This window comes from Rousettus aegyptiacus, unplaced genomic scaffold, assembly GCF_014176215.1.
Source record: "Rousettus aegyptiacus isolate mRouAeg1 unplaced genomic scaffold, mRouAeg1.p scaffold_m13_p_3, whole genome shotgun sequence".
NCBI classification, from domain to species: domain Eukaryota; kingdom Metazoa; phylum Chordata; class Mammalia; order Chiroptera; family Pteropodidae; genus Rousettus; species Rousettus aegyptiacus.
The window spans coordinates 123,804,788-123,815,592 of record NW_023416306.1 but is presented as its reverse complement, the minus strand read 5'-3'; the positions used below and the strand labels follow the sequence as shown (position 1 = coordinate 123,815,592).

Below are 10,805 nucleotides of genomic sequence, written 5' to 3'. Positions count from 1 at the left end.
TGAATTTCCCTGTATAAAAAAAATATTTAAATAGCTCATGTGATTGAGAAGCTCAGTTTTGACAGAGAAGTAAGTAAGTTTTAGTGATGAAGACAATAACCTTTTCCTTAGGTCTCGGAAAAGGACAAAAATATTTATTTATTCGATGTCCTTTTTTACATACATTATCTTATTTAACTCTGACTACACTGTAAGAAAAGTTATTATTATTGCAATTTTTACACATACAGCTGAGACTCAGAGACAGCAAGTAACTTGTTCAAGGTCACACAGCTAGTGAATGTCAGAGTTAGAATTCAAACCCATATTTCATTGATTCTACCTTATACCCAAAAGGACAGTTTCCTTTTCCTAGACTCCACTTAAAATGAATGTTCCTTTAGATTGTGTCATATCCCCATATTCCTGTCCCAAAATTAAGAGTCAGGTCTCTCTATCAGTAAGATATGCGAGGCTTTCAATTAGTTTGTTAGCACATCCCAGCCTATCTCAGCATATCTATTTGTCCACTTGGCCAGGCATTTTTCCATTATTTATGCCTGAGTTCTTGTCTCTCCTATTAGAGTGTAAGAGGTACAAAGATGGCACCAAAATTAAACTTCAGCATGCACTGATCCTCAGAGAAGCACTCCAGTAACAGGAATAAATAGCACGATGTCCCCAGTCTTGAGATGTTAGACCTGAGATGTTAGGACGAAACATTAAATACATCTCATTCTGTTTACTGAAGTTTCAAGGGACAGAAGTTTATTCAAACCAGCTTCAAATGAAGGAGGAGACTACTGCATTTTCAGAGAGGTTTCACGAGAATCTGAGCAAGGCTGAGCAACTATGCCTCCAAAAGGGCCAAAGACAGGGCTGTTCCTAGGATCAGTTTTTATCTCTCTTTCTCTTGGCAACTTCTGCTTTCTCGCTACTTTCTCTTCTCTTTCTGAGTATAAGCTGTCTCATTTTCCGCATGTCCAGTAATGGTTGCCCCAGCCATATCCCTATGAAACCATTTACCTCTAGCACGCAGCCCACAGCAACTTCTCATTCTATTTCTCAGTCCAAATAATTGACCCAACTCATCTTTTCAAGCCAAGACACATAATCCCAGGTCACTGATTAGTTAACGGATGGGGCTCCTCTGGCTTAGAGGCCCACCCGTAGTCCAATTGGCTGCAGGAGTGAGGGTGCATGTCTCCTGTTCCATCCCCCACTCTCTTTCTTTCTAAAAGAAGATATGTAGATGGGTAGACATCACGAACTTTGATTAATGCACATATGTTCAAGTTCAGGCCTCCCTCTTCATGAGGTGTGTCTATCCATCTCTTTTCCGAAGAGATAAAGATAGATCAGATCCACTACCTTAGCACGACTTCTAATTAAATTTATGCCATTCTCGGCAAGGGTATGTATGTATGGAGGAAATAGCAGAAAGAAATAGCAGATTCATAGAACCTAAACTTTAAAGTTACAAATTCAAGAGATTTAGGAAGGAAATGACTGATACATAATCTCAGTTTTCAGCCTTGTTCTGACAAAAGAAATATCAGGTTGTATCAATATAGAGTCACTAAAATAAGCACGTGGTAGACAATCTGGCATTTTTACGTTGGTTCAGGTTGAGGCTTGAGAAATGGGTCTATCTCCCATAGGTTGCATTTAGTCAGGAAAATACTTGAGGAAACTAGCTGCAATCTTAGGGTTTGGGGTTATTTTAGCAACTAAATTTGATGAGCAATGGGTTCATCTGTTAATATCTGAATAGGTCCCACCAATACTTCAACCATTAATACTTTATCAACACAACAGTAGAGTGAAGGGAACTTAAAATATATTATTATAACCTAAAATGCACACATCTCACATCCTTTTCAATATTCACTTTGCAATTCTATTACTGATTGTCTCTGACAGCAGGTGTAGTACAACTTTATGGGCAGTCTTTTCATTTTATGAAGCTCTTCATCTGAAATATTAGAGAGCTGGGATTAGTGATTCAATAGATACAAGTTCTATCATTCATAAATCTTTTATCTTAAAATTGAAAGCATTATCTTTAAATGTGTTCTACAAATCTTTCATGGGAATAGATGGTCATTTATGAACTATATGTGAGATGACTGGAAGAAGTATACTTTATGAAATTTTTGGACCATTAACTCTAGATTTTGATTTTTCTTCATTAAAAAAAAAATGATACCTTTGAATGTTTTGAGAGTGTGATGGGAAAATGAGTTTTCTCTTTGTGGTCACTGAGGTAGGTCACCAAGGTGATTGAAGTCTCCCAGAAGACTTTTAAATATTTGAAGCTGAATATACTTAAGAGTGTACCAAATGAGCAGTACTTTAATTTTTATTTATATTCTATTTTTGGTATGGTTGTGATTATAACCTCACCAAGATGGGTGATCAGTAATGAATGTGTCCTGTTGGCAGATCCCTCCAGGGCTCTGATTCAATCTTTTGAGTTATGGGATGAGGACAAAATGAACTATTTTTCAAGCTTGTAAATATGTGACAAATGACAGTGCAAGAACTATTGATTCCAATCACAGTGATACAATGTTTCATAGTCAAGACTGACTCTGGCTTTACAAATTACTTGCAAGTTGAGCAGCAAACCCATGCACAACACGCTTCAACCTGGATCAATCTTCAAGAATATTCGTGTCAGTATTCGCTCCAATTTGAATAAATTCCCAAAGTGAAATGGACGTTTTTTTTCTATTTTTTTTCCATTAAAAGTTTGCTGTTGGGTTTTCCCCAAATCTTAAAAAAGAGAGAAACAGAACACTTATAAAGTCCCCAGCGACTCTAGGCACAATTACTTGCTTTTGTCTTTATTAATTAGTCATAATCCAAATATAATCAAGAAAAACCTCTTAAGAATATGAATCTTACAGCTAAAACCTCATAGCTGCTGCCTAGTCCAGCACTCACATCTTATTTAAACATATATGGAGACTGTATATATATAGAATTTGAGACACTGCGGTAGCCATTGGGTTCCTGTTTGGGGCAACTTGATCTGGTTATTTTTTTTAAATACTCTAATGCGACAGGTATTTGTATATAAAATCCTCCTCACTTGGATAATGAGCACACACTACTGTGTGTGAAGAAAACTTTTCCTGAAGGATCAGTACATGAACCCAGTAAAATACTTTGAGGAGGGGGGCAGAAGTCAATTTTGCAGCCATCGTGAGAAGGCGGCATCTGTACCACCCCACCCCCAACCCCATTGTGGAGCACCATTTTAAACTTGCCCTCAGGTTGTCATGGTATATTTTATGCAGGACTGACCTTCGCAGAGACTCTGCATGCTGATGTATTATTGACCTTCTTCCCCACTGCTTACTCAAACAGGCCATCTGGGTACCAGGACAGCACAGGGAATCTGTCCAACTTTCCAGATCAAGAAAAAAATAAATAAATAATGGGAGGGTGGAGTTGCGAAGGGAAGGCTCTTAGCTTGTACTGTGGATTTGTTTATTCGGATATAATTTGTGTGGATCTGGCCAAGGCACAGTTTCATTCTTTGTCTAACCCACTGGTCTCTTAGCACCTCCCCTCATTGTTCATCTCCATCAAAGTGCGATGAGCCACTAAGCAAGAATGGAGGGCAGAGACAAGCAATGCCACCACCAGCCACTCATTATGTCATGCTTCTGGGGAGGCCAGAATTAGCCCAGTGTGTGTGGATGGCCACTGAGCCTTGGCAGACCCCATTTTGGCCCAGTGGGCCTCAGTGAGGCTCACTTCTTCCTTTCACCCTCTACTCTACCCCAAATGGTGCTGAGGATCTGATGCCTGGTGAGCCAGGTTACCATTGTTAGGGGTCTGGCCAGCAGCCCTCAGATCCCACCTGGTTGAATCACAAAGAACCCATACTTGCCAAGACAGGTCAGCCACATTTACAGCTTCCCCAGCGAATTTTCCCTCGGCTGGAATCCGTTTTTAGCAGCTTCACTTGGCTGATCAATGGCGTCCTTTCAATGGTGATATTGACTTAGGAAACCAGCTCAGAATGTCAGATTCAGTTCATACCAAGCTATTCTCCAGAACCTAAAGATAATTGTGAGTTCTCTGTAGCATGGAACACTACTAATGGCAAACGGTTCTGCTTAACCTCTTTTCTTGATCACCAAAAAGCTCCATGTACTCTCCTTTTCTAGTAGTTGGTACTATTTGTTTACATTTTAGTTGAGGAGGATAGAGGTATTTTTACATATATACAATTTAAATATTTTATATTAATAATAGGGGGTTTTTTTGCACAAAATATTTAGCACTGTTTGTTTTGCATTGTATAGAAATGCAGTAGGTGTTAGCCAAGAACAAGCCACCTCCTCCCTGAAAGCTGTCTCTCTCCCCTGCTCCCATCCACTCCCTCTCCTCTCCTCTGTTCTTCCTCTTTGTAGAGATCATCACAATATTCTCCTTAACGGAATTTGCTGTTCATTTGTGTCTACCTTTTTGAGAGTATGAAGGGTTAGGGCCATGTTTCAATCATCTGTGCCATGTCAGCCCTTGCCTGGCACACAGGATGAATGCAATTAAATATTTCCCAAATAAACGACTAATCATAACTAGCCTTTATTTAGAATTCAGAAATGTACCACACACTTTAGTTATAATCATTACAATCAGAGGAAGTAGGTACTACCCTCGTCCCCATTGTGCAGATTGGAAAACTGAGGCCAAGAAAGGTTAGGTGGTAACTAGAAAGGTGTGAGTCAGGATTTGTACTCAGATGATCTGACTACAAGAGCCTGAGTTCTAGCCACAACCCCACACAGTAAGGGATGGATGCTCGCCATCCTTTTTCATACAAATGAGAAGTTTCTGGTTACGTTTTTGGATTAAGTAAGGATTGTTCTACTCCATCATTGAGTATATTAGGTTGTGATAGTCATTCAAAGACTCTGGGGAGACTGAATACAAACTATAGAATAAACTCGTTCTATTGTATTTACTTAGGCTTTTTTTCTTTTTTCTTTTCTCTTCTTTCTTCTTTTTTTTTTTTTAGCAGCAGAATCTGAGAAGCATCAAGCACAAATTTAGGAGGTACGTTAATTTCATCTTCAGCAAAATGGACCAACCTAATACCCAGACCCACAGGGGCAGTGGATATAGTTTTAACATCCAGCCTCTGCAGTAGACAGCACTCCTCCCAGCATCCACTCTTGCTATCCATGTTACTGAATAAACAATGCAACCTTTCTGACCCTCAGTTTCCTCATCTGTAAAATGGGATGTATAAATAGTCTTTCCTCAGAGAGTTGCTGTAAGGAATGAATGAGACAAGACATATGAAACACTCAGCACATTAACTGGCACATGTTTTGGAGCTTGATCAAAGGTGAATATTCATATGATGGTGAAATGTCTGAATATCTCTAAATGATTATTTAAAGTAAATAAAAATTAGCAGGGGTGATATAGGCAAGAAAATGTACAAAATGAAAAAGAAAAAATATCTGTTCCATACTACTGAACTGCACACTTAAAAATGATAAAAATGGCCAATTTTATGTTTTATATATATATTGCCATAATAAAAATATCTGACTATTATCTTCCATATAATTTATAAGGCAAAAAGTAACTAACTAAGTAAATAAATAAAACAAAAACAAAATTGCTACTGCCGTGGGAATTTCTAAACTATGTAAAACAATGTGTTACTTATTATTATTAATGTTAAAATTTTTAATTAGAATATTTTTATGTCCAATCAAAACAGGGGTAAAATGGTGAAGACGAAGGAGAGGTTCCAATTTCCAGGTATAAAACAAGTAAGTCATGGGTATGTAATGTACAGCATAGGAAAAATAGTCAATAATATTGTAATCACATCGTATGGTGCCAGATGATTTATCATGGTGATCACTTCTTTAGTTATATAAATGTTAAATAACTCTGGTATAAACCTGAAATGAGTACAATATCGTATGCTAGCAATATTTTAATAAAAATCTTGCTACCCTGAACGAGCCCGATCCCATCTGAACTCAGAAGCTAAGCAAGGTTGGGCCTGGTTAGTACTTGGATGGGAGACCACCTAGGAAGACCAGATGCTGTAGGCATGAAAAATAAAAAATAAGGGATTGTAAGCTGACAAGGTCCTGTGAGGTCAACCAAGGGTTGCCTCAACTAAAAAAAGAATAAAAAAATTAAAAAATCTTGTAAAAAGAATGTTTTTGTGTAAGTAATGATACAATGTACCCAAATTTTTATTGGTATTTCTAGGACTCTTTCATATCTTCTTTATATTCCCAAGAACCTAATAGTCTTTCAAATCATTTTTTTTTTTGCAATTATTTTTATTGTCATGTTGTTAGTAAGTAAATGTTTTCAAAGCACATTTTGGTCACATTTTCATGACCCATTTAGGTTGATATTTCCCATAGTCTGGAGCAAAAGATGAATTTGAGGTGGTGCCTTACTGCGTCTATTGGTGCTTGTCTAGAAAAGCCCAGTTTCTTGAGCTCAGAAAAACAAGAACAGAACACAGACTGAGAGCCTGGCACAGGCAAGGAGCTGGCTGGTTCCAACTTAAGGCTATGGAGTCCCAATTTCATGCACCTGCCTACTTCCCCTTTAACACACTGGCTTATCTCATACAGAGTAGTATTTGGCATCCTGACGTCTCTGAGACCTGCCTTTAAGTCTAACATGAGGCCATGTGGGGGATGCTAGAAAGTCCAAGAGAACTTCCAATAGCTGAGAGGTTAAGACCAAGGGGTAGGGGATGGAAAGCTGGGCTGTGGTAAGAGGGGTGAAGGGTGGCCTTGTGGCGTGTTGCAAGTTCTATCCGTGTCAAGAAAACGGCATTTCCAATCTTAGACCAGAAAGGGTAGATTCAGGTGCCCTCATGATAAGAGCTCAGCAATGCCAGAGACATTCTTTGGAAGGGTGACCTATAGCAGGGGTCCCCAATCTTCGGGCCATGGACCTGTCCTGTTTCTGCGGCCCGTTAGAAATTGGGTCGCACAGCAGGAACGAGTGAAGCTTCAACTGTATTTACAGCTGCTCCTCAGCACTAGCATCATCACCTCAGCTCCACTTAAGATCATTAGACATTAGATTATCATGGGAACACCAGTCCCTGGTGCCAAAAATGTTGGGGACTACTGACCTATAGGATTTAGGGTCTCTCATCTCTTCCCTTTACTCTTCTAACATCAAGTATACTTGAGTAATGATGACTGTCTCCTTTCTAATGAGCACGGTCTTCAGGAAGCTTGTGATCAGCTTAGGGTAAAAGGAAGGGCCATGTTGCCCCCAGTGGTTGGTCAGCCCCTGGGAGATTTGACTCAGGCATGTCGTGCCTCATCAATTGAATAGAGGGTGTATGAGGTAGGGTGTTAAGGTGGAAATTGGTCATTACCCTCTATGTATGTGGTATTTCCCAACCTGGCTTGTAAGCAAAACTTCCTGGAATGCTCTTAAACATCCAGAGACAATCAATCAGAAATTCCAGAGCTGTAGCCCAGAAATCTGTGATTTAAAAAATAATGAAAAATAAACACAAGATATTCTGGTGATCGATCAATTTAAGAACAGTTGGAATAGACTCCAGATCCATTCAGTAGAATCATCAAAACAGAACTAAATATACTCAAAGTGATGATAGAATGCTTAATGGCACTTCCTGAACCTGTCCATTTATTCAACAGCATCACGGAACACATTTCTATTGAATACCTACTATATGCTAACAATGGCAGTTGTGAATATAAACACAGCCCTTACTGAGTACTTAATGTAAACTATAAATGATACCACATATTGTAGCACTCTTGAATTTGGTCTTCTTTTGTGTGAGAACATCGAGACTGTATACCCATCTAGTTTAGAAGAAGAAAAATGTCAAACCAGCTGCTCAGCAAAATGTAGATCAAAACGTAACTCTCATACCAATTATATGGCAAACAGTAATGTCTTTGCTAAGTAATATGGGACGTTCAAAGAGGAAATAAAAATACTCTATCCTGTCAATGATTTAATAATAACCACAATTTATTAAACACCTACTCTGTGCCAGGCATGGTTAGACATCTTCATGTTTAGTCTTCATAATAACGTGGGGCCTGCCTCTCTAAAACTCTGCGTAGTGTTGTTCTTCCTTTAGTCACAACATGTGGGCTTTAGTCTTACACATCCCTACTAACTTAGTAGGGATGTGTAAGACTAAAGCCCACTTGGCTAAGTTACCTATTTTTTCCGAACCAGTTTTATCATCTGTAAAAATGGAGATTATATAGAGTTGCAGAGTTGTTACAAAATGAAATGAAATAATATTTCTGAAGAGTCCAACAGTGGGTGTTACAAATAGCAGATCCTCAGTCAATGCTAGTTCCTCCCTGGGACTAACTTCTCTTTCAGGAGAGTTTGTACCCACTCTGTAAACGTCAGTCATCTCAAATGGGAAATAAAACTAAAATTCTCAGTTACCCAATTCTCAGTTATCTGAAAGTCATACACCAGATAGAATTGAGTGGGAGAAATACAGGTAAATTTCAAGTAGTGGCTATGCCCACATTTAAAAGATCCTCGGTCAGATTCCTTCAGCTCTATCTTCACAATTTACCTCTGAGCCACCTTTCTGGGGTCTGTATCTATCTACTCCCCAATTTTCATTCAGGCTGATATGAGAAAGGCTTTTGTCCTTCAGACTCAAGTTGTCAAGATCATTTTCTACTCTTTTGTAACTCATGGTTGGCATCCACATCCATCCAATTGCCATTCATATTGATGTCACTCATTCATTTAATTTTAATAGTGTGCTTGGCATCATACTGAGAACATCTGTCATCTGCATGCTGTCATCTCCATCCACAGTCCCAAACCCTTCATTCTGACCTGGCTCATTTCTCATTTGGTTGATTTCCTTCTCTTCTCTTTGGGTCTCTATTTATCAAATACCACTAGCATTCCAGCTAATGTACAAAGCATACAGAATTAGCGTATTAGTGCCAATCAAGGCCTTAAAAGTTATCGAGTCAAACGCTCTCAATATTAAAGAGGAAACTTGAGGCTCTGAGAGGTAAAGCCACACAGGAAGGGAGATAAACTTAAACCCAGGTCTTCTGATTCTCAGAGGTGCTCTCACACTGTGCTGTATTGTTGCTCTGTGTGTTTATAGTGTTTGACAGTTCCACTAGCCATGTTCATGGGATTTGATAGTTCCACTAGCCAACGAAGCACAAAACCAGGACCAGCAGAGCTAAAAATAAAGAGTCTAAACTTGCTGCTTGATAAAAATAAGAAAATAAAATATTTTAGAATATGTATACATATCTAGGAAGGTACTCATTGACTTTCTTCCATTAGTACCTAGGGCCACAATCCAAAGAATCTTCTGAATAAATTATAGCAAGGAATGGGAAACTACCACCCATTGGCCAACCAGCCAAGTGCCTGTTTTGTACATAAAATTGTATTGGAACATAGCTATGCTCATTTATAAACATATTGTCTATGGCCACTTGAGCTACAATGGCAGAATTGATAAGTTGTGACAGACTCCTGGACTCTCAAATTCTAAAATATTTACTAACCAGTCTTTTACAGGATAATTTTGCCTGAATTCTAGATTAGAGGATTTTAGTTTTATGAAAAGCTAAAATCATTCAATCTCCTGGGTAGGGTTTTCTGGGAAAATCATCGAAGGTAGTAGCCAGCTGGCCTAGGATACATGGTCACAGTTAGTTCTTACCTCCACTTCTTTTGGTCTTAATTTTTGAGCTCCTTTGATGCCACACAGTTGAGCCCAAGTCTTTTCTACCTCTGCAGGCAGAGGCTCATAGATATAATTCCATGCACCTGTACCCATCAGTACATGGTGATCTCCAGCAGGCCTCCCAGCCTCCAATCTAAAGCCTCCAAGCCGCATTCCAGGCACTGTTAGTTCTCTTTGCTATGAGCTAACTCTCCAGGACACACACCCAGCCAGGCCACGCTCTCTGTGTACAATGCTCCGATGGCCCCACCACCTCTGATAAGGCTGTTCCACCTCAACTGCACATCAGAATCCTGGGGTGCTTTTTAAAAAGCACAGATGTCCAGTATTAAATCTGAAAAGCAAGTATTTCTTTTGTATGTCACCTCCTTAGTGAGGGCATTCCTGCCTGTCATATCTGCAGGAGAATGCCCCCAGTGTTCTCTGCCCAATTCAATCTTATTACCTTGTTTTATTTTCTTAAAGGCATTTATCAAGATTTGACAGATGGGAGTTCGTTTACTTTTTTATTGTCTGCATTTTCACCAAATAATATGAGCTTTGCGATAGTGGGGACTATGTCGCAAGCACCAAGAACGTTTGACTCACAGCAGCAAATCCAAACCTGTTGGTGAAATCTATTTGAGTGGTCTTCCCTGATTTGACTGCAGTGTCTTCCCTACTTTACCTGCCCAGCTCTGTCCCCTCTTGCCCCCACACCTACATTTCTCTGTACCATCCATTTAAAGTGGTCTGAGAGTACAATGTCACCTGGGTACTGCCATATGCCTCCTCCTTGTACTCTTTGCTTCCTCCGCCTGGATTGTCCTTCTCTCTCTGCACTGGCCTGGTGAGCTCATGATTGCTCTTTCACAAGCCACTTCAAAGTCACTTTCTGTTCCCTGATCCAGGTAAGCAGAGGTGATCACCTCACCTTTGAGCTCTATTACAGAGCACCCCAATGTTGGGTTATTTAATACATGAAGAACAAGGGCATTCATTTGTATTCCCAGAGCCTAATACTGTACTTGGTCATACTAAGTACAGTAATAAATGTTTTTTGAATAAATTAATGGTTTTTGAATAAATT

The 10,805-nt window shown here is 39.3% G+C and overlaps 1 pseudogene; it reads left to right on the top strand.

Moving 5' to 3' along the window:
- The first annotated feature begins 5,958 nt into the window (after positions 1-5,958).
- Positions 5,959-6,077, top strand: LOC118600899 (annotated as a pseudogene).
- Positions 6,078-10,805: the final 4,728 nt, after the last annotated feature.